The sequence below is a fragment of the Rhinoderma darwinii genome, chromosome 1, assembly GCF_050947455.1.
Source record: "Rhinoderma darwinii isolate aRhiDar2 chromosome 1, aRhiDar2.hap1, whole genome shotgun sequence".
NCBI lineage: Eukaryota > Metazoa > Chordata > Amphibia > Anura > Rhinodermatidae > Rhinoderma > Rhinoderma darwinii.
Genome location: NC_134687.1, coordinates 227,640,774 through 227,666,830, shown reverse-complemented (window position 1 = coordinate 227,666,830; position 26,057 = coordinate 227,640,774).

The following is a 26,057-nucleotide window of genomic DNA, read 5'->3' as shown; positions in this document are numbered from 1 at the left end:
TACAACAACAGACTATTCCATGATTCAGGTGATCTAGGTAATGCTACACACTAACATGCTCTATGTCACTAAACTATTATAATTCGATACCTTTTCCTAATAAACAGAACAATTAAATCCATGATGCTACGGCCGGCTCTAGTGTGACACAGCCCCTGACGTCACGCCACTTAGCATAATGATACACCCATAACATTCACACATTCACTCCCCACTGGGCACATATTACCAACCTGTTACCAACATCCACTACGTAACGTAGACGCCACAGTCATAGTGACGCCCATCGCTCCACTCACATCACATAAAACGGCTACCTTCAGCTACAATCTTTTTCGCCAAATGCAGCGGTCAGCCACCATTGACAAACATAGCGCCAACGACTGGATACACCAGGTACCAGGAAGGCTAAAGTAAAAACTTAGAAAACTGTTAAGTAGCGTACTCTACATAAGTATAGAGAATGTAGGTGAGCTCTGGGGGACACACAGAACGAAGGTTGGACATTGGTTTCCCTAGCAACATACAGTGCCGCACCTGCAGTGAGTCGAGGTGGCGCCACCTACCCGAAAATGACGGGCGGCATTTTCAGCTAGGGACGTACTGGACATGGGGAGGGGGCATGCAGACTTAGGAGACGTGCTGCATGATGGGCACGTGTGTAACACTCCTCCTCTCTGATGCTGTACGCAGCACGTGCCACCAGAGAGGAGCAGGTCTGCAGGAGGAGCGGTCGAGCGAAGAGGAGAAGTGACGAGACGCACGAGGTACATTCCTGTTTTATCTCAGTCGGCCGAATCTGCTGGGACCAGGACCTGGGAGTATACTGCAAGGGGGTGTCTGTGTTAGGGATCAGCCAGGTACTACGTCTAGGTATACTCCTGGGATTAATCAATCCACACCTGAGGCCAGACCTGTTAGACTGACACCGTCTCCCACCAACCAGGGTGGCAGGCTCAGGAGTGGGAGAGCCTATCGCGGCCTGGTCAGTCGGAGTTAGCTCCGCCCCCTGTCCTTTATTACCTGCCGTGTTCTCTTCCTCAGTGCTTGTAATTCTTCTGGATTCCTGGCCCCACTGCTGCTTGCTCCAGCCTGCTTCTGCCGTGCTTCTGCCTTGCTGCAGTTCCGCTTTACCTGCTTTGCCTTGCCCCTGGCTTGCTTCCTTCTCCATGCTCACGTTGGTATACTCCACTTCATCCTGGTCCTGACTATTCGTTCACCGCTCCGTTTCCTCGCGGCGTTCCGTGGGCTACTGCCCCTTCCCTTGCGTGTTCCCTGTTTGTTCTCCCGTGCACTTAGACAGCGTAGGGACCGCCGCCCAGTTGTACCCCGTCGCCTAGGGCGGGTTGTTGCAAGTAGGCAGGGACAGGGCGGTGGGTAGATTAGGGCTCACTTTCCCTTCACCCCCTTCCTGCCATTACATAATTACAAGCCCATACCTAGTCTACCATTCTCCTACGCTGACGCTATCATGGACCCCCTTGAGACCCTGACCCAGCAGATGCAGGTCCTCTCCCTACAGGTCAAGGCCCTGGCCCAGAGGGTCAACCAGGGTGACGCTGCCTTAGTAGTACCCCTCACCTCACCTCTAGAACCCGACCTCAAGTTACCTGACCGGTTGTCAGGGGACCGTAAGACGTTTCTCTCCTTCCGGGAGAGTTGCAGACTGTATTTCCGCTTAAAACCCCACTCCTCAGGTTCCGAGAACCAGCGGGTGGGTATCATCATATCCCGACTCCAGGAAGGGCCCCAAGAGTGGGCCTTCTCCTTGGCTCCTGACGCCCCTGAACTTTCCTCTGTTGATCGTTTTTTCTCTGCCCTCGGACTCATTTACGACGAGACTGACAGGACTGCTTTAGCCGAGAGTCAGCTGGTGACCTTACGTCAGGGTAGGAGACCGGTTGAGGAATACTGTTCTGATTTTAGAAAGTGGTGCGTAGCTTCTCGGTGGAACGATCCGGCCCTAAGGTGCCAGTTTAGGTTAGGATTATCTGACGCCCTGAAGGATCTGCTGGTTAGCTACCCCTCTTCTGACTCCCTTGACCAGGTTATGGCCCTAGCAGTACGACTTGACCGACGTCTCAGGGAACGTCAGCTTGAACGTTTCAATGTGCTCCCCTCTGACTTTTCTGCGATCCCCCCCGAGGTCCCATCCCCTCACCCCTCCACGGAGGACTCGGAGGTACCTATGCAACTCGGGGCCTCCATGTCCCCTCGACAACGTAGGGAGTTTCGCAGAATGAATGGTCTCTGCTTCTACTGTGGGGACGACAAGCATCTACTGAACACCTGTCCCAGGCGCAAGAATAAAAAGCCGGAAAACTTCCGCGCCTAAGTGATCATCGGGGAGGTCACTTGGGCGCACAGGTATTTCCCGTTAATGTGAAACGCAATAAAATTTTGCTTCCCTTTCAGGTCTCGTTTGCTGGCCGGTCTGCCACGGGCAGTGCTTTCGTGGATTCTGGCTCATCTGCTAATATCATGTCTGTGGAATTTGCTATGTCTCTAAAGATGCCTTTTATTGATTTACCTTATCCTATCCCTGTAGTAGGTATCGACTCAACTCCCCTTGCTAATGGTTATTTTACTCAGCATACTCTTGTTTTTGAACTCCTGGTTGGCTCCATGCATTTGGAGCAGTGCTCTGTACTGGTGATGCAGGGATTATCGTCTGATCTGGTATTAGGTCTTCCCTGGTTGCAGTGGCATAATCCCACGTTTGATTGGAATACTGGGGAGCTTACCAAATGGGGTAATGAATGTCGTATGGCATGTCTTTCTGTTAACTCTATTTCTCCCCGGGAGGAGGTAAACACGCTTCCTGAGTTTGTTCAGGACTTCGCCGATGTGTTTTCTAAGGAGGCCTCCGAGGTGTTGCCCCCCCCCCCATAGAGATTACGATTGCGCCATCGATTTGGTGCCTGGTGCCAAGCTTCCTAAGGGTAGGATATTTAACCTTTCATGTCCTGAACGTGAAGCTATGAGGGTGTATATCCAAGAGTGCCTGGCCAAGGGTTTCATTCGCCCCTCGACTTCTCCTGTAGGTGCTGGCTTCTTCTTCGTGGGGAAGAAGGATGGTGGTCTTAGGCCGTGCATTGATTATCGTAACCTGAATAAGGTCACCGTAAGGAACCAGTACCCACTTCCTTTGATTCCGGATCTTTTTAATCAGGTTCAGGGGGCCCAATGGTTCTCTAAGTTCGATCTACGGGGGGCGTATAACCTTATCCGCATCAAAGAGGGGGATGAGTGGAAAACTGCGTTCAACACACCCGAGGGTCATTTCGAATACCTGGTCATGCCCTTTGGGTTGTGTAATGCCCCTGCTGTCTTCCAGAATTTTATTAATGAAATCCTGAGAGATTACCTGGGTAATTTTCTTGTTGTGTACCTTGATGACATACTGGTGTTTTCCAAGGACTGGTCCTCCCACGTGGAGCATGTCAGGAAGGTGCTCCAGGTCCTTCGGGAGAATAATCTGTTTGCTAAGACTGAAAAATGTGTCTTTGGGGTACAGGAGATACCATTTTTAGGGCAAATCCTCACTCCTCATGAATTCCGCATGGACCCTGCCAAGGTTCAGGCTGTGGCGGAATGGGTCCAACCTGCCTCCCTTAAGGCGTTACAGTGTTTTTTAGGGTTCGCCAACTATTACAGGAGATTTATTGCCAACTTCTCGGTCGTCGCTAAGCCTCTTACGGACCTTACTCGCAAGGGTGCTGATGTCCTCCATTGGCCCCCTGAGGCCGTCCAGGCCTTTGAGACCCTCAAGAAGTGCTTTATCTCGGCCCCCGTGCTGATTCAGCCCAACCAAGAGGAGCCATTTATTGTGGAGGTTGACGCATCCGAGGTGGGAGTGGGGGCCGTCTTGTCCCAGGGTACCAGCTCCCTCACCCATCTCCGCCCCTGTGCTTACTTCTCTAGGAAGTTTTCGCCCACGGAGAGTAACTATGATATTGGCAACCGCGAACTTCTAGCCATTAAATGGGCTTTTGAAGAGTGGCGGCACTTCCTGGAGGGGGCCAGACACCAGGTAACGGTCCTTACGGATCACAAGAATCTGGTTTTCCTAGAATCGGCCCGGAGGCTTAATCCTAGACAAGCTCGGTGGGCACTATTCTTTACCAGATTTAATTTCTTGGTTACCTATAGGGCTGGGTCCAAGAATATTAAGGCTGATGCTCTGTCACGTAGTTTCATGGCCAATCCTCCTTCCGAGAAGGATCCTGCTTGTATTTTACCCCCTGGTATAATCGTTTCTGCCACGGATTCTGACTTAGCTTCTGATATTGCGGCTGATCAGGGCTCAGCTCCCGGGAACGTCCCTGGGGACAAACTGTTTGTTCCCCTGCAATACCGGCTAAGGGTACTCAGGGAAAACCATGACTCCGCTCTATCTGGTCATCCTGGCATCTTGGGCACCAAGCACCTCATTACCAGAAACTATTGGTGGCCTGGGTTGCCTAAAGACGTTAGGGCTTACGTCGCCGCTTGTGAGGTTTGCGCTAGGTCCAAAACCCCTAGGTCCCGACCTGTGGGCCTACTACGTTCCTTGCCCATTCCCCAGAGACCTTGGACCCATATCTCCATGGATTTTATCACCGATTTGCCCCCATCTCAGGGCAAGTCGGTGGTGTGGGTGGTAGTAGACCGCTTCAGCAAGATGTGCCACTTTGTGCCCCTTAAGAAGCTACCTAACGCCAAGACGTTAGCTTCTTTGTTTGTGAAACACATCCTGCGTCTCCATGGGGCCCCAGTCAATATCGTTTCTGACAGAGGGGTACAATTTGTTTCCTTATTTTGGAGAGCTTTTTGTAAAAAGTTGGAGATTGATCTGTCCTTCTCCTCCGCCTTCCATCCCGAAACTAATGGCCAAACGGAAAGGACTAACCAATCTCTGGAACAATATTTAAGGTGTTTCATCTCTGACTGTCAATTCGATTGGGTCTCATTCCTTCCCCTTGCTGAATTTTCCCTGAATAACCGGGTCAGTAACTCGTCAGGGGTCTCCCCGTTTTTCTGTAATTTCGGGTTTAACCCAAGGTTCTCCTCCGTTTCCCCTGGTTGTTCCAATAATCCCGAGGTAGAGGACGTTCATCGGGAACTGTGCACAGTCTGGGCCCAGGTTCAGAAGAACCTAGAGGCGTCCCAGAGCGCACAAAAGATTCAGGCTGATAGTAGACGTTCTGCTAACCCCCGGTTTGTCGTCGGGGATTTGGTCTGGTTGTCGTCCAGGAACTTGCGCCTTAAGGTCCCGTCCAGGAAGTTTGCTCCCCGATTTATTGGACCTTATAAGATCATTGAAGTCCTCAACCCTGTATCCTTCCGTCTGGAGCTGCCCCCATCCTTTCGCATACATGACGTCTTCCATGCCTCCCTCCTCAAACGCTGCTCCCCGTCCTGGTCCCCCTCGAGGAAACCTCCTGTTCCCGTTCTCACCCCTGAGGGGGTGGAATTCGAGGTGGCCAAGATTATGGACAGTAGGATGGTCCAGGGCTCCCTCCAGTACCTGGTACATTGGAGAGGATACGGGCCGGAGGAGAGGACTTGGGTACCTGCCCGTGATGTTCACGCTGGGGTATTGATCAGGAGGTTCCACCTTCTCTTCCCTACTAAACCGGGTCCTCTTAGTAAGGGTCCGGTGGCCCCTCATAAAAGGGGGAGTACTGTTAGGGATCTGCCAGGTACTACGTCTAGGTATACTCCTGGGATTAATCAATCCACACCTGAGGCCAGACCTGTTAGACTGACACCGTCTCCCACCAACCAGGGTGGCAGGCTCAGGAGTGGGAGAGCCTATCGCGGCCTGGTCAGTCGGAGTTAGCTCCGCCCCCTGTCCTTTATTACCTGCCGTGTTCTCTTCCTCAGTGCTTGTAATTATTCTGGATTCCTGGCCCCACTGCTGCTTGCTCCAGCCTGCTTCTGCCGTGCTTCTGCCTTGCTGCAGTTACGCTTTACCTGCTTTGCCTTGCCCCTGGCTTGCTTCCTTCTCCGTGCTCACGTTGGTATACTCCACTTCATCCTGGTCCTGACTATTCGTTCACCGCTCCATTTCCTCGCGGCGTTCCGTGGGCTACTGCCCCTTCCCTTGCGTGTTCCCTGTTTGTTCTCCCGTGCACTTAGACAGCGTAGGGACCGCCGCCCAGTTGTACCCCGTCGCCTAGGGCGGGTCGTTGCAAGTAGGCAGGGACAGGGCGGTGGGTACATTAGGGCTCACTTTCCCTTCACCCCCTTCCTGCCATTACAGTCTGGGCATTTTACTGACATCCAAGGGCTCTGTGGGGCTGGAATAATCCACCCCATAGAGCCCTAACATCACTATAATTGAAGGAAAGGGTGGTGCGGCTGAGGGGGGGGGGGGGTTCTGAGCGTCTGACTGGGATTCGGCCCCCCCTTTAGAGCAGACAGTCAGATGCTCAGACCCCCCCTAACCTTGCAGTATAGTAACTAGTGAGGGCTCTATGGGGGGGATAATTCCCCCCTATAGAGCCAGAGCCCTCTGCTGTTAGTAAAACACCCAGACCCCCCCTTGCAGTATACTCCCGGCCCCCCCAGCGTTGGCCGACCCCTTTTAAATTAGTGGGGGCAGGAAGCTGAGTGCAGTATAGCTCCCCCCACAGCAGTCGCCCACAGCACTCCCACACAGCAGTCACAGTCAGTACCCTCCTTGCAGTATAATCCCCCCATAGCACCCTCACACTGATATATATATCTTTAAATATATATATATATATATATATATATATTTATATACACTACCGTTCAAAAGTTTAGGGTCACTTAGTAATTTCCTTATTTTTGCAAGAAAAGCACAGTTTTTTTCAATGAAGATAACATTAAATTAATCAGAAATACACTCTATACGTTGTTAATGTGCTAAATGACTATTCTAGCTGCAAACGTCTGTTTTTTAATGCAATATCTACATAGGTGTATAGAGGCCCATTTCCAGCAACCATCACTCCAGTGTTCTAAGGGTACATTGTGTTTGCTAACTGTTTTAGAAGGCTAATGGATTATTAGAAAACACTTGAAAACCCTTGTGCAATTATGTTAGCACCGCTGTAAACAGTTTTGCTGTTTAGAGGAGCTATACAACTGACCTTCCTTTGAGCTAGTTGAGAATCTGGAGCATTACATTTGTGGGTTCGATTAAACTATCAAAATGGCTAGAAAAAGAGAGCTTTCACGTGAAACTCGACAGTCTATTCTTGTTCTTAGAAATGAAGGCTATTCCGTGCGAGAAATTGCCAAGAAACGGAAGATTTCCTACAACGTTGTGTACTACTCCCTTCAGAGGACAGCACAAACAGGCTCTAACCAAAGTAGAAAGAGAAGTGGGAGGCCCCGCTGCACAACTGAGCAACAAGACAAGTACATTAGAGTCTCTAGTTTGAGAAATAGACGCCTCACAGGTCCTCAACTGGCAGCTTCAATAAATAGTACCCGCAAAACGCCAGTGTCAACGTCTACAGTGAAGAGGCGACTCCGGGATGCTGGCCTTCAGGGCAGAGTGGCAAAGAAAAAGCCATATCTGAGACTGACTAATAAAAGGAAAAGATTAATATGGGCAAAAGCACACAGACATTGGACAGAGGAAGATTGGAAAAAAGTGTTATGGACAGATGGATCGAAGTTTGAGGTGTTTGGATCACACAGAAGAATATTTGTGAGATGCAGAACAACTGAAAAGATGCTGGAAGAGTGCCTGACGCAATCTGTCAAGCATGGTGGAGGTAATGTGATGGTCTGGGGTTGCTTTGGTGCTGGTAAAGTGGGAGATTTGTACAAGGTAAAAGGGATTTTGAATAAGGAAGGCTATCACTCCATTTTGCAACGCCATGCCATACCCTGTGTACAGCGCTTGATTGGAGCCAATTTCATGGAAAACACTAAATTGCCTGGGTGACCCCAAACTTTTGAACGGTAGTGTATAAGAATACAAAAATGAAGATACAGCACTCCAGGGAAAAAAGGTGAAAAAAGGTGATTTGTGTATTCACCCCACAGGCAGGCAACGTTTCGATCCGTCTCAATGGGATCTTTGTCAAGGCTTGATTGGGACCATCAGCCAGGACCAAGTTTTATGATACATCGGCCTCTTTTTTAGGGGCAACCCCTGGCCCTTCTACACCAACCAGAAGCGCACCAGAAGAGGGGGAAGACGCCACCGTTGGCACACAGGTTCACAGGATGAACAGATCAAAACCCTCAACAGTGAGAGGAGCGATGTCCCTGAGGAGAAGATAGTGGTAAACATTTCATGCAAGATACTATCTGAATCTCATCTTTCTCATCTTGAGCAAAGGCTTATCATTTTGTCCCTCATCGCATGTTGATTGGTTTAAGGTTGAGACTGATATGTTTCGTTTTTTCAGGTCTATCAAATTGAAGTGGTGGTTTTCTGGACAACCTACAAGTAAGACACAATCTAAAACTGAATTAAATCTAAAAAATTATGGTCTTTCTAAAAGTAGTTCGTTTATGCCCCCTACCAATATGCCAGTCATTGACGCTTTTATTTCTGCTGTCAAACATGACCTGGATGTAATTAAATCTACACCAGTTGATTTTGGATTTTCACATCCTAATCTCACAAAGAGATGGCCCTAGACAAACTTTCTTGTGACAAAAATATTACCATTAAGCCCGCTGATATGGGTGGGGCAGTGGTAGTCATGGATACCTCCTTGTATCTCAAAGAAATTAACAGACAACTCAGTAACCATTCTACTTACAAGCAGATTAACTATGACCCTAAATTTGAAATCTCCCGAGAAATAAAAAACATTATTGATGGGGCACTCTCAGGAGGCATTATTGATGATGACCTTGCTCAATATTTAGTGATTGACCAGCCAAGAACCCCTGTTATTTATGTACTCCCCAAGATCCATAAATCACTCACTGATCCACCGGCAGACCAATTGTCTTTGGCTCAGATTCCATTTTTTGTCACATAGCCATCTTTTTAGACAAAGTACTTAGAATGTATGAACTTGAAGCAGAATCATTCATTAGCTGTCTTAAATGGTCACCTGTATAAAAGACTCCTGTCCACAGACTCAATTAATCAGTCTGACTCTAACCTCTACAACATGGGCAAGACCAAAGAGCTTTCTAAGGATGTCAGGGACAAGATCATAGACCTGCACAAGGCTGGAATGGGTTACAAAACCATAAGTAAGACTCTGGGTGAGAAGGAGACAACTGTTGGTGCAATAGTAAGAAAATGGAAGACATACAAAATGACTGTCAATCGACATCGATCTGGGGCTCCATGCAAAATCTCACCTCGTGGGGTATCCTTGATCCTGAGGAAGATGAGAGCTCAGCCAAAAACTACATGGGCGGAACTTGTTAATGATCTCAAGGCAGCTGGGACTACAGTCACCAAGAAAACCATTGGTAACACATTACGCCGTAATGGATTAAAATCCTGCAGTGCCCGCAAGGTCCCCCTGCTCAAGAAGGCACATGTACAGGCCCATCTGAAGTTTGCAAATGAACATCTGGATGATTCTGAGAGTGATTGGGAGAAGGTGCTGTGGTCAGATGAGACTAAAATTGAGCTCTTTGGCATTAACTCTACTCGCCGTGTTTGGAGGAAGAGAAATGCTGCCTATGACCCAGAGAACACCATCCCCACTGTCAAGCATGGAGGTGGAAACATTATGTTTTGGGGGTGTTTCTCTGCTAAGGGCACAGGACTACTTCACCGCATCAATGGGAGAATGGATGGAGCCATGTACCGTCAAATCCTGAGTGACAACCTCCTTCCCTCCACCAGGACATTAAAAATGGCTCGTAGCTGGGTCTTCCAGCACGACAATGACCCGAAACATACAGCCAAGGCAACAAAGGAGTGGCTCAAAAAGAAGCACATTAAGGTCATGGAGTGGCCTAGCAAAAAACGTCTGACTGCTGTGCTTGCCAACAAGGGTTTTGCCACCAAGTATTAAGTCTTGTTTGCCAAAGGGAGCAAATACTTATTTCTCTGTGCACAATGCAAATAAATATATATAATTTTGACTATGTGATTTTCTGTTTTGTTTTTTTTATATAATCTATCTCTCACTGGTAAAATTAACCTAGCCTAAAAATTCTAGACTGTTCATGTCTTTGACAGTGGGCAAACTTACAAAATCAGCAAGGGATCAAATACTTATTTCCTCCACTGTACCTGAATTCACTAATCTTCCACTATTCTCATATTGCAGGCCTACAAATCTGAGGGATAAACTTGTAACGCCTGATCTGGGCCCACAGAGACTGAGTAGACAAACATTCCTCAAACAGCTCAAATTAGGATGTTTCCCCTGTCTGAAATGTGTTAATTGCAGACTCATCAATAAGGGCCCGACTCTTGTACATCCTACCACCAATAAGAGTTATGACATTCGACATTTTCTCACCTGTGACAGTGTCCCTGTAACCTACACCATGTCGGTGAAACTACACTTGACCTTAAGACCAGACTCAATCAACACAGGTACACTATCAGGAAAAAGAAGCTAGATTTACCCGTGTCCAAACATTTCTCTGACATGGGACACAATGAGAATCAACTAAGGTTTTGGATACTTGACCACATCCCTCCTCTTAGAAGAGGGGGTAACAGGTCTAAACTACTTAAAATATGTGAGCTCCAATGGATAAATAGACTTAACTCCCTCAAACCAAATGGCTTAAATGTAGATTTTGCCTTAGGTGGATTGGTCTAGGCTCCCCGCTTCCCCCATGGTCCTCATGGGCTCCACACTTGAGGTCGCCCTCGATTTTTATGATTTTTATGACTTTTTTTAAGGATATGCTAACACCATTCTCTTTATTTTTTGCAGATGATGCACACTTTGTATCCATCACCTCTATGATACCCTATCAGTGTTTTACATGCTTTTTCTGTACTACTTTTGGGTAATTTGACATAATTTACTTATGTATACCGCTCCTATAATTGGTCTCCTGATAGGAACCTGCATTTGATGTCCATCATATGTCACAACTTTGATATGTCATATGCCACCCTTGTCCCCTCGCTATACACAATTGTGTGGTCCCCACCACACTTCCTATAGGGAGTTATATGGATGTCCCTTCAGTCAACGAGCAAGCTAACGCATGCTCTGTTCGCTGGTACTCCGTATTTTGGGGCTTGGATCGTGACCATCTTTGATGGCCACTGTATCCTTTCACCTCTCCCACTGTCCTCTGAAGTGTATGAGGTCACATGGCTACCTGACTACTACGAGTGTAGAGATATACTCGTACCATTAGTGCATAGAAATATGGATACATCCTTTCATGTTGTCTCCTTACTTTACAGATATTATTCCATACAATATTATAACTTAAATCGACTTAGATATTAGCATCAGGATGACCGAGCGCTACAACTCCACGCATGCGCGTACGAGCAACTTAGGCATGCCTTCCATAGTCCAAAATGGCTTCGGTGTCCTCGTTCCCTTACGGCACATGCGCCGTTCGCATTCTGTTACCCCTAGTTGGATTTACTTCCGGACATGCGCAGTTGCGCTGCCCGGACGCCGCTTTCGGCTACACCCACGGTATTCTAAGAGGTGAAGAGATAGATTTTAATTCACTGCACCTCTGCACTAATCACCTTGTTGTGATAATTTTTAGATTTTATTTGTCTGTATGTACAAATACAACCTTCTGTGTATGTATTTAGCCTCTGTTTTAATAGTCACATATATACATTGCATTATATATTGTCTTTTATGTACAAACGTCTGCATTTTTCATTGATTACTGTTAAACAGCACTTGTGATTGAGACTCTGTTATATTGTGTGAACTCACACTAGTCATTTGCTTGAGAAAGGCTCCAGTGGACAGAGCTGAAACGTCGCACGGGCAATAAAGTACCCATTTTGTTCACTTGAATCTTGGACTTGCTGCTTATTTTTCGATTTGTATCTTTATATATATATATATATATATATATATATATATATATATATATATATATATATATATATATATATATATATATATTAAAAAAAGAATACAAAAATGAAAAGACAGCACTCCAGGGAAAATGGTGAAAAAAGGTGATTTGTTTATTCACCCCACAGGCAGGCAACGTTTCGATCCGTCTCAATGGGATCTTTGTCAAGGCTTGACAAAGATCCCATTGAGACGGATCGAAACGTTGCCTGCCTATGGGGTGAATAAACACATCACTTTTTTTCACCGTTTTCCCTGGAGTGCTGTCTCTTCATTTTTGTATTCTTATATTGACAAGGGTTCTTAGCCTCAACCCAGGAGGCCTGCACCCACCGCTGTTGCTGTGCTGCTTTATTCTTTTTTCCATTTTATATATATATATATATATATATATATATATATATATAAATACGTTTTTAAAGGTGTACATAGCCTTTAAAGTGTAACTAATCTTTTATCATGTCATACTGACATGTAGGAAGTTTTCATTGGTGGGGGACCGAGCACTGAGATCCCCACCGATCTCTAAAACGAAGCAGCAGAAGTGCTCGGGTGAGCGCTGTGCCGCTTCATTTATGATCGACTTTAAGCCGAGTGAGCGGTATACGGACTCATAGACTTTCGATTGAGCCTGTACACTGCTCCAAGGAAAGCCAATAGGAATTGAAGCGGCACACCGATCACCCGAGCACTTCTTCTGCTTAGTTTTAGTGACTAGTGGGGGGGTCTCAGTGTTCGGACCCCACTGATCAAAACTTCTGACATGTCAAAAGTTTTTTAAAAAGTTGTTACACTTTAAAGAGTACCTTTCACCTGCCCATAGATGTGCATTTGAGTGCAGCATGTAATGGGGAAGGCTGCACAAACTCTGGGGCACTTTCCACTTTTTTCCTACCCTCCTTCCTTATTTAGATATCGGTGCCGTAATATTTGGCGCACGATATTTAAATAACTCCATGAACTGTCAATGGGGCGGTAATTGGCAAGGGGGTATGTAACATCGCTGTGACACTGTCCAATCAGCTACGAACTGTGTCAACAGCAAGAGTTGGAGAGAGGAGAGCGTGTGCGCGTGCACACTCTCACTCTTCAGCTCTCGGAAGGCAAGTACAAGACTGTGTGATCTCTCGAGAGAGAACAGTCTTGTCGTCCTTGTCTGCCGAGAGCTAAAAAGTGAGAGCGTGCTCCGATAACATGGAACAGAAGAAGAACAGTTCACACTCTTCTTCTCCTCTCCTCTTCTGTTCCGTAGTGGTGGCAAAGCTGCGCGCACACGCTCTCCTCTCTCCAGACCTTGCTGTGACACTGTCCGTAGCTGATTGGACAGTGTCACGGCGATGTTACACGCCCCCTTGCCAATTACCTTCCCATTGACAGTTCATGGGGTTATTTAAATATCGGGCGCCAAATATTACAGCACCGATATCTAAATAACGAAGGAGGCTAGGAAAAAATGTAAAGTGCCCTAGAGTTTGTTCAGCCCTGACCATTACATGCTGCACTCAGCTGCACCTGTATGGGGAGGTGAAAGGTTCTCTTTAAAGGAAAGGCGTTGTAATTTTTTCATTTTATTTTATATGTTTTACTTTATGGGCCTATTTTTTGTAATTATGTTAATATGTTCCCTAAAGTAACTATTTATTCATATGTTTGTACTTCTGTGGGGGTAGCCATCTTTATTTTTATTTTTCATACTGCTAATTTTTGTTTTGCAGTATCCGCTGGACCATTTGGACTATGTCGTAGATTCGTTGGACTACTTCGCTGATCTAAGCTTTTTTTCTTTTTTTTTAATAAAATGGTTAAAGTGGATTGTGTGGAAGAGTTGTTAATTCAATAAAATATTTTTTTTTATGTCTCTTGTTTTTTAATACTTCATTACCGCCTTAGTATTGGCAGCTGCCTGATTGAGAGCGTCCATTACTAAGAAGGGGCTTAGTGTTAGCCAGTAATAAGGCTATCACTAACCCCTATTATTACCCCGGTAACCACCGCCACCAGGAGTACCGGGAAGAGCTGGGTACGATCCAGCACCCGACCATCTGAAGAGAAGGGCTCAGGCTCAGAATGGCCAAAAACCGTGGCCCTTCCCACCCTGGTAATGCTAGGCTGCTGCTGTTTTTTTTGTATCTGGCTGGTTATGAAAAATGGAGGGGATCTCACGTAATTTTTTTTCAATTGTTTCTTTTTTTTTAAATTACGTGGGGTTCTCGCTATTTTTCATGACCAGCCAGATACAATAAAGAAGCTGCAGCCTGGCATTACCAGGATGGGAAGGGCCACGGTTTTTGTCCCTTCCCAGCCTGGCAAAACCAGCCTGCGGCCGCCCTGCTGGTTTACCGTCGCTTCAGATGGTCGAGTACTGGATCGTACACTCCTCGCGGCAGTGAGAACCGGGGTAATAGTAGGGGTTAGTGATAGACTCTTTACTGGCTAACACTAAGCCCCTTCTTAGTAATGAACGCTCTCAATCAGACAGCAGCCATTACTAAGGCCATAATAAAGTATTAAAAAAAACACATAAGAAATTTTTTTTTTAATTGAAATCTAAACTCCCCCATGCAACCCTCTTTCACCATTTATTTTTTTTTTTTAAAAAAGTAGATCATCGAAGTATTCCAATGAATCTACGACATAGTCCAAACGGTCCAGCGGAATCTACCCAAAAAAAGTTAGCAGTATAAAATTTTAAAAAACTTCAATTTGCCACAATAGAAACTAGAGGTCAAGGAAAAATAATTCCCCTTCATGTAACTGCTTCCTGTCAACTGAAAAGTCATCCGCTAGAGGGAAAAATGTATACTTGTGAATGTTGTTGTAAGTTTTGTGTGTGTACTGTGACTCTGATGAAAATACCTTGTGGTCAAGATATACGAGGTACGAGGTATACAGAAATATAGAATAAGATAGTAGGTTTTGTTATTCATATCGAATTTGTTTGTTTGTTAATCGTTAATCATGTGTCTTGTCTAAATGTGACAAAAGTGAAGGTTGAGACAGTCTTTCACAAAATCCTCGTCATGCTCACCTTGGGTGAGTGACATTACTGTCTTGGGACTGTGTTTTGGTGAGCAGCTCTAGGCGTCTAGAGTGCAGCGAGCACTACAGTCCAGGGAAAATAACGTTTTGGTAATCGGCTTTATTTATAAGGTGCAGCGAGAACTCGAGAACTGTTATTCAACATTCACAACTGACCATCAAAATCCTACAAGGCTCCTTGAATGAGATCAGATTAGAGTCAGATCATAGAAGCAAGACCAAATAATATAATAAAGGGATAAATGAACATTAGTAAGCCAAATCGTCACGTAGCAAAAAAGTGGATTAACGTCTATTATCCCGAAGGCTTCTCATTAAGTTTGGTTGGTCTTTTATTTTTTACTATATTTGTGATGATTAAGATATTTAAAAATATTAGAAAAGGACGAAGGCCCACCAGATTGTTTTAAATGTCTTGTCCTGAGTGTCTGTTTGGATTAATGTTGGCTATTTCTACTGAAGGTTGGAGAATAGTCAAAATACTTGATAAAGGATATGAGGTTAATCAAACAGGATTTGGTTCCTTAAAGAGACTCTGTCACCACATTATTAGTGCCCTGTCTCCTACATAAGGAGATTGGCACTATAATGTAGGTGACAGTAATGCTTTTTATTTAAAAAAACGATCTTTTTTCACAACGTTAGGAGCGATTTTGGTTTATGCTAATGAGCTTTCTTAATGCCCAAGTGGGCGTACTTTTACTTTCGACCAAGTGGGCGTTGTACAGAGGAGTGCATGACGCTGACCAATCGGCATCATGCACTTCTCTCCATTCATTTACACTGCACTAGCGATATAGATATATCGCTATGTGCAGCCTCATACACAAGCCCTAACATTACTAGTGTCCTGATAATGAATACACATGAAATCCAGCCTGGACGTCATGTGTACTCAGAATCCTGACACTTCTGACTCTTTTTTGTGAGATTCCAGCAACGGATACGAAATCTCGCGAGATCACGGAGCTAAACGAGATTTGGTTTCACTTGCCGGAATCTCACAAAAAAAAGTCAGAAGTGTCAGGATTCTGAGTACACATGACGTCCAGGCTGGATGGTCATGTGTATTCATTATCAGGACACTAGTAATGTTAGGGCTTGTGTATGTAGCTGCACGTAGTGATATAACTATATCGCTAGTGCAGTGTAAATGAATGGAGAGGAGTGCATGATGCCGATTGGTCAGCATCATACACTCCTCTGTACAATGCCCACTTGGTCGAAAGTAAAAGTACGCCCACTTGGGCATTAAGAAAGCTCATTAACATAAACTAAAATCGCTCCTAACGTTGTGAAAAAAGATCGTTTTTTTTAAATAAAAAGCATTACTGTCACCTACATTACAGCGCCGATCTCCTTATGTAGGAGACAGGACACTTATAATGTGGTGACAGAGTCTCTTTAAAGTGAACCTGTCACCAGCATTTCACCTATTAAACTTTATCCCTCGCTGGCCTCTGCTATCAAAAGTTCATTGCCATTATGCTCTCTCCTAAACTCCTTCTCCGACTGTAAATAACGGTCTGCAAACATTTTGCGCTTTTTATCGTAATGCGGTGTCCCTTTGTCCGCAGACAACAGAAGAGGACAACAATGCACAAGCGCAGGATTTTGTGTGCTGGGGAAAGGCGAGGAGCTGTCAATCAAAAGTAAGAAGGCGGGGTAAACTCGGAAAAACTTCAGGAATGAAGATATGACTCTTTTCAAATGAAGATATGACTCTTTTATGCTCATTAGCATGCGGTGTGGGAACACTAAAAAACTGAATACTAAAGCTACAGAGCCGACTAAAAAGACAATTATAGGTGTTATAGAAATGATTTTTCACCCACTACCACCAGGTATTGCTGGTTTAATAGATGAAATGCTGGTAACAGGTTCCCTTTAAAAAACATTCTTTCCACATTAAAAGTGTTTAAATTAAATATACAAAAGACTCTTACTCTAGAAAAAACTATTGGCACATTATTAAGGGACCTAGAAGGAGGCAAACTATATATCCCTAAAAAATGCCCCATTTAGGTGTCCATTAAATAGAGAGGAACCCGAGACATATACTGAAATTGCTAAATTAGACGTCCTTTAAAAAGGACACTGCTTGTAACATGGGTAACATATCAGGAAAATCTTCAAGATGTGGTTGTTTGTGTTGTTATCAAAAAAATATTCCTTGGGCGAGGCTTGGACATGGAGCTGACCAGACGTACTGCTTGAGAGCTCCGTTCCTGCACTTCCCTAACCCGAACATTAGCACATTAAACAGCTGAATTTCACCTACGTGATGGTCAGGAAATCCAAGGCCACTCCTTATTGCACAAGGCAGATGTTATCAGCAGACTCCATTCAGCGTTTCCTCACAGACGCTGCTGATGGAGCGCCTTCCAAGATGGCGCCGCTGGAGGGGAGACGAGATGGCATTGGGACTCCACTTGCAGAGGGGATTTCACCTGCGGCCAACGCTGCTGCATCAGGTACCGGCTGTACTCTCTCCTATGCTTCGAGTCCTCTGGGGTAGTTTCCTTCCCTGCTGGCTGGGGAAGAGATGTGTTCTTCTGGGGCTGTCATGGCGCCTCCTGCTCTGGACCGCTCGCCACGTGGACCCTGTCATGGTGTCCTGGTCTCCTCTTCTTCCTCCTCTTATGTGCTGGGGCTTGCATTGTCGCCTCCCATTACCTCCAGAGATCTATATAGTCAATTGTCTCAACATCTAGCTGGAGCAGCTGTCCTAGGGGATGATTTACAGGGCTTGGGACAACAGTTATCAGCTTTGCCCACTAAACAGGACATGGAGCTATTATTAACCGCTTGAAGACCACTTATAAATCTGAGATTCAATCTCTCACTACTAATCTCTCTCACTTGTCTGATCAAGTGCAGCGTATGGAAGGAGATATCTCAACTGTTTCACTACAGCAAGTTTCACATACAGATCGTTTGGATCAACACTCCCATCAGATTCATATGCTCTTTAATTTGGCGGAGGATCATGAAAATCGGAATCGCCGTAATAATATTCGGCTTAGGACATTCCTGACCCAGTTTACAGTCGCTGTTTAACTCTTTACTGGAGCGCCCTGGTGGTGATCCTCTGGAGTTGGATAGAGCTCACAGAACTCTTGGTCCTCGTAATTCCGGATCCTGACAGACCTAGAGATGTTCTATGCTGTGTTCATTTCTTCTCTCTCAAAGAACATATTATGAGGAAGACCCGTGATAAAGGCGAAGTGTTATTGAATGGTGTCAAGACTCAACTACTGTCTGACTTGTCCAGGATGACTTTGGACAAACGCAGAGTGCTGGGTCCTTTCCTGGATTTGCTGAGAGAGCATGAGATTTCTTACTCGTGTTGTTACCCCTTTCAGTTACAGGTTCGAAAGGATGGAGGGTTGCTGATTGTTAGAGACCATGGGGATATTCCTGATTTTTGTGCTGCTCTCCATTTGCCTCAAGTTTCTATTCCTGAATGGCCTTATGTTCCTCCTCCACCTCCACGTCCACGATCATGCAGGCATGGCCGCTCTCCTGCATCTCCTATGGGGCGTCATGGTGGTCGTAATGCTGAACCGGTGTGATTCCTTCCTGATGTCTACTCTGCGGTCTGCTGTTGGACCTCTATTTTTTGCATCAACCATATGAGGATGTTGTCTGCTGTGTTCATATGTAGAGAATGCCGCCTGTTTCTTTTCCTTTGTTCTAGGTGGATACTTCTTGATAACATGTTGGCCACTTGCTGGTGGTCGATTGCTACCGATGGACTGTAGGATTTACTTCAACGTGAATGTTTATTTTTTTTATTTTATTTGCCTATATGTACATTTATGCTTACAATAAATGTATTTAGGGTGGTTCTTTATGGGGGTTTCTTTATGTTCCTGACCATGCCATATGCCATTTGTCATTTATCTTTGGATATAACCCCAAATACCTTGGTTTCTTTTCCTTTTTTATTTTATATCTATATTCAGCTATGATTCATATTATTGCTGGGCTGGGGGTGCGGGGCGCTGGCTAGACCTTGTCCTGACACTTTTCCTCTTAGGGACTCACTGGTTGTATGCAGTGTATATTGGATTGTTTCTCCTTGATTAGATTAAGGGCGGATTTACACGAACGTGTAATACGTCCGTGCAACCCGCGTGTTTTTCACGCGTGTCTCACAGACCTATGCTAGTCTATGGGGCAGTGCAGACTGTCCGTGATTTTTGCGCAGCGTGAGTCCGCTGCGTAAAACTCACGACAGGTCCTATATTTCGGCGTTTTTCGCGCATCACACACCCATTGAAGTCAATGGGTGCGTGAAAATGACGCATGCCACATGGAGGCAACTCCATGGGACGTGTGTTTTTCACGCAACACTTGTTTACTGTATGGAAATGAATTTGAGCAAACTTGTCCAAACAAGAAAAAACCAGGAAGTGGTTTATAGAACTGGTTTACCCCACATAACTGACTACAGACCCAGAACTGACATGACAAGACATATGGATGTCGAACAGTTGATCTGTCTTGTGCAGGAGAGGCCAGAGGTGTGGGACACCCGTGCGGAGGCATACCATGACAGAACAGCAAAAGAAGTGGCATGGGACCAGATAGCTGAGTCGATGTTCACGCAGGATTGGGCCAAAAGCAGCACACGTGACCGTAATCGTATTGGTGAGTACATGTCTTTATATATATGTAATGTCATCCATATTCACTAGTGTGGCCCTGTGCTAACATTTCCCCACATGCCCAATGTTTCGGTTCTGTTGCAGCATTATGCAACTTGTGTAATGTATGTTTGTGTGTAGGTCAATTCCAATAGTTGGAACTGTGCCTGTGTGTGCAGTAACATTATGAGTAACCATTTGTTTTTGGGTTCATTCTACAGTAGATGATGTCAAGACACGGTGGCGTAGCACGAGGGATCAGTTCCGCAGGGAATATGGCTCCAGAGCGCGAAGCGGAGATGGTGGTACAAAAAAAAGACGATACATGTACACCGAGCAGCTCATGTTCTTGAAAGACATCATGGAGATGCGAGCGTAAGTAATCGTCCTATCGCCTGAAAAAGGTTTACGTTGTTCAAATGTAATGTACTCAAAAGAGGCTGTGTGTTCCTTGTAGAAAAAGCTTGATTCATGATACTTTTCTATTCTAGAACTAGCGACAATCTGGATGATTCCCAAGAGGAGGCTGGGCCCGCGTCCTCCCAAGCGTCAGAACACGCCACTCCCCTGGTACCCCTAACCCTGGATCCAACCCCAGAGGAACCAGCGCCACTAGCCTCCACGCCAGAACCTGTGGCAACGGAGAAAGTGCCACCACAGCCTGCAGCACCCCGACGCAGACGGCCAAACATCCGTTCGGCAGGTGCACAAGTGGACGCCAGGGTTCTGGACTACCTGCGGCGCGCCGCAGATGAGGACAGCTTACATTTTTTCTGCTGCAGCATGGCACCATTGTTACGCAAGGTCCCGGAGCATAGGCTGGTGCGCCTCCAGGCGGCAATGCTGTCCCTCATAGACAGTGCCACACCACACAATAGTCCACGCCACTGCTTTGATGCTATAGAGCAGTGGCGTGTAGTACCGCTGCCTTCGGTGGGGTACAATATACCAGGCCCATCCCAACCGCCCACCCCCATCGCACGGCAGCCTCAATATAGGCCATTGCCTACCCAATTCTCGCTTGGTCCGATGGCTGCCCGGGGGAGACATTTTCCTGCCTACTCCCAACCCGCCCAAACATATCAGCCTCCGATGCAGGCTCACGGCTACCAGCCCCAGCTTCAGCACCAATATGCTGTTCACGAACATCCTCTGCAGGCCCGTGGACAGCATAGTGGTACTGACATGTCCGCCTACACCTCGCCGCCCCATTCCTACCAAGAATTGTAGGCGTGCGCGGTGAAAGAACGTGGATGTTATTTGTGTGACACATCAGTGTTTGCTTATGTTTCGTTTCACAACATGTTGGTGAAAAACTGTGGTTGTTGTCCTATGTTAGTTGTTTGGGTTTGTGTGAGCAGAACATAAACTCTCGTGTTATATTTTCAATTGAGTGTGGCCATTCTTTTGTACTCTAGTTTTTATATATGCTTTTGGTTCTCACTATCAAATTTTAGATTTACACACGGTTTTACAGGGCCCAACATTGATCTACGCCATAATTGAGGTATTAGTTGATCTGTAGGGGTTTGGATTTAGTAGGCGAAAGGTGATACTATGTGGTCGTGAACTACTATCATACTTCTCGCACAAAGGACAGCTGCGTTTGGATTAGAAATCATTGGTATAGGCAATGCTATTTTGTGACAATGACTTGTTTGCCGGATCAATGCTAACTCCAGACCCCTAAAGATATAAGCTCGCAACCCACGTCAAGGGTCCTCATGTACTGCGAGTCCCTAACACAACTACCCCCCAACAAAACATAAAGTACATGGGTCACTAAGGACGTTTGTAGACAATACAAATAACTATGCCACCCATTAAATTCCATCGTGCTGCTATGGTACAGCTCCAGCAGGGCTGTCAAAATACTCGACAAATCGTTGACGCACTCGGAGTCCAGATGTTTGTGCTCGCCCTTCTAGAATAGGTGGCACAATGTTGGTGGTGGGTGCATTTGTTAGCATATATTCGTCATTAAAACTGGCATCATGTATGCGGGTAAAGTTATGCAGAACTACACACGCTTGGATAACACGTGTCACATTCTGCGGCGACATTTGCATTGTTGTCATAAAGACCCTCCACTTGTTTGACATGATGCCAAAGGCGCATTTGACACATCTTCGTGCTCTGCGTAGGCGGTAATTGAAGATGTGCCTACGCTCATCCAAGCCCCTCCTTGCAAATGGACGCATTACTTGGCTTGTCAGGGCAAAACCATCATCTGCAACGATGACATATGGGATTGGTGGGCCGCTGGAGCCAGGGAGGATGGTAGGTTCAGGCACAGCAAGTTGATTAGTCATAAGCCGTTGGCCCATTCTGGATGAGCGAAAGATGCGTGCATCAGCAGAGCTTCCATACGACCCAATGTCTACTATTGTAAAACATAAATTACTGTCCGCCAAGGCCAACAAGACGATCGGAAAATACTGCTTGTAGTTATAGTATCTGGAGCCAGAGTGGGGGGGTTTCTTCACATGAATGTGCTTCCCATCTAGTGCACCTAAGCAATGTGGAAATTGGGTGGCAGTAAAAAACTCTTCGGATATTGTAAGCCAGTGTTGTGCCGTGGGCTGAGGCATCACCGTGCTCTTTAATCTCTGCCACAGTACGACACAGGTTGATCTCACAATGCAGGAAATAGTGGTCACTCCAAGAAGAAATTCTAAATGTAGCGAATGGTAACTATTGCCAGTGGCCAGAAAGCTACATGAAGTCAGAAACACAAACAACAAAGAACACATGTTATGTGTAACCCGTATTTCAAAAATTCACATACCGCAAGGTCACAAGGAGCCGCTCCTCTGGGGAAATACTGTGCCGCATGTTTGTGTCCTGGTAGGTGATTCCTGTACGAATCAGCGCAAGCAGCATATCAAACGTGCCGACAGACAGGCGGCAAAAGGATCTAAATTTCTCAAGGTGACGACGGAGGTCATTATACAGGGTATGAAAGTGGCCTTTGGAGGTGCGTTGGGCCACAAGAGGATGTACCCAAATCCTACCTCTTCTACGCGGGTGTGCCTGTAGCATGGGATGCCGTTCGCCAAATCTGCGAGAAATCATCCACGCTAGCAGCACACGGGCCAGCGAGGTAGACGGCATTAATGATGATTAGATGGTAAAAAGCCAGTAAACTGTGTGAACAAACACTATTTGTCAGTAAGGTGAAAAAAGGTACATAACATGTGTACACAGTAAGCAGGTGTGTGGCAATGGTGCCTTTTTGTAGGCTGACCTCCTTCCGTTTTTTTAACGCGCGGGAAAAACGCATGCCGTACGCGCGTATAAAACGCAGAAACGCGTCAAATACGCATGCCACACGCACCTGCAATGCGCGCAAAACGCACACGTTCGTGTAAATCCGCCCTAAGGAGTGGGTGATCGTTTCACCCGTTTGTTTGTCTTTGTTGTCGTGTTTTCCCTTCCTTGTTTGTCTTGTTTTTGTCTTCGCTGCTTTGGTGCATATTATTGGCTTGATTATCCTGAGTGCGGTGGAGATGGCACAGTTGAAAGTCTGTACCTTTAATGTTAGAGGGCTTAATGTCCCTGAAAAACGCTCACAGGTACTGTATAACATACACAAAGAGCGGGTACATATCTTGTTCTTACAAGAGACTCATTTTCAGATGGGCCATACACCACAGTTTACTAATCACAATTATCCAGTTTGGTTCCACAGTGCCAACCCGGAATCCAAGTCCAAGGGTGCTAGTATTTGTATACACAAATCGCTTTCTCATAAGACCATAGATGTCCTTGTTGACCCGGATGGTCGGTATGTCTTTCTTAAACTATCCATTAGGAATAAGATCTTCACTTTGGCTAATTTATACCTTCCTAATCAGGATCAGGCTCGGGTGTGCCGATTGTTTCTGAGAAAATTAGAGGGGTTTTCGGAGGGTGTTTTAATTGTGGGAGGTGATTTCTATTTGACATTTGATTCCAGACTTGACACCTCCTCGGGCAGGTCTGCTGTTCCTAAGACACAATTGGCGGCCTTGAAGACTATGATGCACTCCATGCAATTGATTGACGTGTGGCGGATTCTCCATCCTCAGGTACGAGAGTATACTTATTTCTCCCCCTTACACAATATACAGTCGATTAGATGCCTTCCTCGTTAGCCATCACTTGGCACCCTACTTCTGAGGTGGGTCCAATGTTTTGGTCAGATCATGCTCCAGTCTTTTTGTAACTTACCTTTCCTAATTCGGTGCCCAATTTCCAGTCCTGGAAAATTAATGACAATCTATTGCGCGATGCGGTATGTGTGTCAGCTCTTAAGGATACACTTAGCGGTTTTTTTTATGTACACGCTTGTGACTCTACTCCTATACCACTCCAGTGGGAGGCATTGAAATGTGTGATTAGAGGTGTCCTAATACAGCAGGCGGCATGATTAAAGAGGGGAAAAGGGGTAGCTATTGCACGGCTCTTTGCTCAGATACGGGATTTCGAATCTAGACGTAAACGCGTTCCTTCCTCACAGGTTTTTTCAGCGCTTACTACAGCGAGAGAATCCTTGCGTTCTCTGCTAGACCAATCGCATGCTAGGTTTTCGGGATCGGATGCGCAAACATTCTTACAAATTTGCAGACAAATGTGGCAGGTCCTTGGCAAGGATTTTACATCACCGTACACAAGCATCCTACATTCCTAAAATTACATCTCCCACTGGCGTTGAGGTTCATGACCCGGTCGGCATCACTGAATGTTTCAGACACTATTACTCTACCTTGTATAATCTCAAAGGACATTTTCATAATATGCAGGCTGATGCGTTACGGGAAAAAATTGACCATTATGTACAGGACACTGCTTTGCCGTCTTTGGGGGATGGGGAAGCCTTGGGACTTGAGGAAGATTTTTTGGAATCGGAAGTGGAGCGTGCAATTGGGGACTCTCCCTTGGGTAAAAGTCCAGGACCTGATGGGTTTAACAATAGATTTTATAAGACATTTAAGGATCAACTTGCTCCATTTTTGACAAAAGTCTTTAACTCCAAGTCTTCCTCTTGTCCCTTTGCGCCTCAGTCTCTCGAGGCTCATATTACCCTTCTACCAAAACCGGGTAAGGATCCAGCGACATGCGCAAACTTTAGGCCCATCCCGTTGATTAATGTGGATGTGAAACTCTTTGAGAAAAATTGATTGCCTCTCAACTCTCTCCGTTATTGCCTAACTTGGTCATGGATGATAAGGTGGGTTTTGTACTTGGTAGAGAAGCCCGGGATAATTCTAACGAGACCCTTCTTTTAACATCATATTGCCAGACACGCAAGATACGGATGTGTTTACTTTCGGTTGATGCCGAAAATAATTTTTATAGGGTACACTGGGTGTTTCTCCGTAGTGCCTTGACTCAGGTTGGACTTGGCCCCACCATGGTGGATAGGATTATGGCATTATACCACAGGCCTACAGCTCAAGTTCGCGTTAATGGTCTTTTTTTCGGACTCCCTGCCTGTTACAAATGGTATGTGACAGGGGTGCCCACTCTCGCCTATGTTATATGTTTTGGTCATGGAGCACCTGGCTGTGGCACTGCGGAATAACGATAGCATCAATGGCATTTGTGCTGGTGCACAGCATCACAAAATAGCACTCTGTGCTGATGATCTTCTCGTGTACATCACGAATCCTATGTATTTCCTTGCCATCTTTGACTGGGGAGTTTAAGCGATTTGGTCATTTGAGTAATTTTAAAGTTAATTACTCTAAATCGGATGCGTTGAATATATCTCTAGACGCCCCTCTAGCTGCTCATCTCACTCTGGTTTTCCTGTTAAAGTGGCGATACACATATACCCACACATTTGTCTGACCTATTTACCATGAATTACACACCTGTCCTACAGCGTAGCGTTTGCGAGAGTTGGTGGCGTATGGGGGTGGGCGCATGTCGTGGTTTGGGCGTATTAACGCTGTTAAAATGGATATATTGCCCACATTTCTGCACATATTTCAGACTGTCCCTATTGTGGTACCCGCGGTTTTCTTCAAGACCTTACATAGGGCCATAACCAAATTTGTGTGGGGCTCCTCTAAGCCTCGCATTAGATTTTCTGTCCTTAGCCGGTCTAAAGTGGAGGGGGGCGCGGGTTTGCCAGACTTTAAACGTTACCATCAAGCTGCGATCCTCATGAGATTGGTGGACTAGTTTTGCCCAGATGCGGGTAAGCAATGGGTGCGCATTGAGAAAGGTATGTCCTCTCTTGCATTGTCCTCTTTGCCTTGGTTGACTGGCTCCCAGCGACCAACGTGTTCTCTGCCTTTCCTCACAAGTCAGTTTCTTGTAGTTTTGGAGCGGATCATTGGTGCTCTGGACCTTGCCCACCGTCCGGGTCCTTTGACTACTCTTTTTGATAACCCTTCCTTCCCTT